The sequence below is a fragment of the Gigantopelta aegis genome, unplaced genomic scaffold, assembly GCF_016097555.1.
Source record: "Gigantopelta aegis isolate Gae_Host unplaced genomic scaffold, Gae_host_genome ctg8231_pilon_pilon, whole genome shotgun sequence".
NCBI classification, from domain to species: Eukaryota; Metazoa; Mollusca; class Gastropoda; order Neomphalida; family Peltospiridae; genus Gigantopelta; species Gigantopelta aegis.
The window spans coordinates 5,001-8,252 of NW_024536388.1; the positions used below are offsets into that span (position 1 = coordinate 5,001).

Here is a 3,252-nt window from a genome sequence, read left to right on the forward strand (position 1 = left end):
GACGAGTCCCGCGCCGGTAAAAGGCCTGACACCCACCGTGGGAGAGGCCCCGATCAGGAGGACTTGGGCGCAAGTTAGGACCCGTCGACGGTTGGCGTCCCCAACACCACAGGTCCCGGCAGCGCAAGGCTGCGGGATTCGGTGCTGGGCTCTCCCCGCTTCACTCGCCGTTACTGAGGGAATCCTTGTTAGTTTTCTTTTCCTCCGCTTAGTGATATGCTTAAATCAGCGGGTAGTCCTCGTCTGAACTGAGGTCGGATTTAAAAGGATGGTCGGTCGAATTTGCGTTCGTTCGTTGGTTGGGGCTGCTGACTGACGTGCCGACGCCCTCTCTCCGTCTTTTTTTTTTTTTTTTGCTCTTTTTCCCTTCCGTTTCCTTGTCCCACACGGGCACGAGAGAGCGCGCCGGCGGAGGCCGCGCGGCAGCGTCGGACGTGCACGCTGTCTGCACTTGAGGCGACCGAGGACTTGCCTTGGACGAGCCCAGTGCGCCGGCGACCGATCTCTCGATCCGAACCGGCGATTGCTGTTCAGCCGAGACCCTCAGTCAGGCGTGGCCCCGGGACTGACCCCGAGGCCGCAATGTGCGTTCAAGGTATCGATGCTCAATGTGTCCTGCAATTCACATTAATTCACGCAGCTGGCTGCGCTCTTCATCGAACTCACGAGCCGAGGTGATCCCACCGCCCAGAGGTTGTCATCATCTCAATGGGTTTTTGTTTTTGTTTGTAAACTTTGATTTTTTTTTTTGGTTCGATTCGTTTCTACTTATTTCTTTTCTGTGTTTTGGCGAGACGACACGGACGTGCGGTGCGTGCGTGCGGTGCGTGCGTGCGTGCGGGGCGGCGTCCCCTGCCCACAAGCCACCCCCCACCACCGCCTGCGGTGAGGTTCGTGGGCCGGTAGATCGTTAGACCGTACTCTAGTGGGACGAACAAAGCTCCCCCGAGGCCCTGCGACGGCCGGCCTCGAGCCAGGTACACCCGCGCCGGTGAAAAAGAAATGCGGGAACGTCGGGGGCAGAAAACCGAGAGGGGCGGCCACCGCGCCCATCGTACTCTCGGGGCCCCCACCCACCCGCCTGGTCGGTCGGTCGGTCGGTCGGATTGCTTTTGGTGACTTTTTTTTTCTTTCTCGTTTTGTTTGTTTTCACGGTATCAATCTCGGTAATGGATCCTTCCGCAGGTTCACCTACGGAAACCTTGTTACGACTTTTACTTCCTCTAAGCGATCAAGTTTGATCATCTTCTCGCGTCCCTCGCCGGGGCAGTTGCCTGCCTCGAAGGGACCAATCGAAGATCTCACTAAACCGTTCAATCGGTAGTAGGCGACTGGCGGTGTGTACAAAGGGCAGGGACGTAATCAACGCGAGCTTATGACTCGCGCTTACTGGGAATTCCTCGTTCATGGGGAACAATTACAAGCCCCAGTCCCCATCACGAAGGAGATTCAACGGGTTTCCCACTCCTCTCGGAGCAGGGCAGTGTCCACGTTGATTCCTTCAGTGTAGCGCGCGTGCGGCCCCGGAACATCTAAGGGCATCACAGACCTGTTATTGCTCAATCTCGTGTGGCTATACCGCCACTTGTCCCTCTAAGAAGTTGCGCCGACTGGTGTTTCGTGGATCGGCGAACTATTTAATAGGCTAGAGTAACTCGTGTTCGTTATCGGAATTAACCAGACAAATCGCTCCACCAACTAAGAACGGCCTATGCACCACCACCCACCGAATCAAGAAAGAGCTATCAATCTGTTCCAATCCTTACGGTGTTGTCCGGACCGTTTTGTGAGAGTTTTCCCGTGTTGAGTCAACCATTAAGCCCCGCAGGCTCCACTCTCTGGTGGTGCCCTTCCGTCAACCTTCCTTAAGTTTCAGCTTGCAACCATACTTCCCCCAGAACCCAAAGATTTTGGTTTTCCCGTAAGCTGCCCGTCGGGTCTTGAAGCAACGCCGGCGGATCGCTGGTCGGCATCGTTTATGGTCAGAACTACGACGGTATATCTGATCGTCTTCGATTACTATCGGCACTTTCGTTCTTGACTAATGAAAACATCCATGAAAAATGCTTTCGCTTTGTAGGTCGTCTTACGGCGATCCAAGAATTGTCCCCCTCTAACGCCGCATAATACGAATGGCGCCCCGGGCTGTTCCTTTTTAATCATTCCCTCGACATTTCCGAAAACCAGACAAAATAGAACCGAGGTCCTATTGCCCCCAGGTTATTCATCCACGTCAACATTATAAAGCATTTCGCAAGTACGAGCCTGCTTTGAACACTCGAATTTTCCAGTTTTCACAAGTAAACAACACGTGTCCCGTAACTCCCCCCGATCAGCACACCCAGTCGAAGTCCTGGCAAACCCGGCCAAAAATACCAGGACGACGCCCGCGAACAGCGGCCAAGGGTGAGCCAGTGAAACAGGCACGTGGCGAGTGTAGAAGCCAACCGCGAGTGTGGACCGCACGCCTGTGCTCGGAGATCCAACGATACGGTTGGTGGTTTTAACTTGCCACAACTTTAATATACGCTATTGGAGTGGAATTACGCCTCGGCTGCTGGCACCAGGACTTGCCCTCCAATGGATCCTCGTTAGAAGGATTGTAAAGTGGTACTCCATTCCAATTTACTGGGCCTCGGTAATAGTACACTTATTGTTTTTTTCTGGGGGGGGGTCACTACCTCCCCGTGCCAGGGTTAGTGGGGTAAGTTGGGATGCCTGCTGACTCCTTCCTTGGATGTGTAGTCCGGTTCCACTCGATGCTCCCGTCTCCGAAGAGATCGGACCCACGATCCCCCGCACTAATACCGCGTGCAAAACTAGGTTGGTCATGGTCCGACGACCTAGCGAAGGTTTGATGAGGGGCAGAGACAGCTTTGAAAGATACAGTCGCCGGCGTGCGATGGGCCGTGCGTCCGCATCACCAGAGTTATCGAGAGTGCCCAGTGGGTTGTGGTGTGACGGCGCTCTTGCGGCGGACCACGTTGTTCTTGAGACTAATAAAACGGCTCTTCCCGCGAAGGTCGGAGCTTGGTTGCCGAATGGTAGACTTAAACCTCTAGAATTGCCTACAGTTGTCTCCAAGTTAAGACTGTATTGTAACATTCTACTGACCCATACCTTGAATTAATGCGCCATTGCGCAGTTTCACTAGTGTGGAAGTTTGTACTTAGACATGCATGTCGTAATCTTGGAAGCAATCATAGTGACTACTAGGAAGGATTCAACCAGGATTAGCTCTATGTGTTAAAC

The 3,252-nt window shown here is 53.8% G+C and overlaps 2 non-coding genes across 2 annotated transcripts in view; both read right to left on the minus strand.

Annotated features, from left to right (window-relative positions):
• Positions 1–257, minus strand: part of LOC121366994 — a 4,161-nt gene extending 3,904 nt beyond the window's left edge. Inside the window, exon 1 of the ribosomal RNA XR_005957281.1 lies at positions 1–257. This exon is cut by the window's left edge and continues 3,904 nt beyond it. This is a non-coding gene — a ribosomal RNA (large subunit ribosomal RNA).
• Positions 258–537: 280 nt separating this feature from the next.
• On the minus strand, positions 538–695 carry LOC121366993. The gene has a single exon (XR_005957280.1). It is a non-coding gene; the product is annotated as a 5.8S ribosomal RNA (ribosomal RNA).
• Positions 696–3,252: the final 2,557 nt, after the last annotated feature.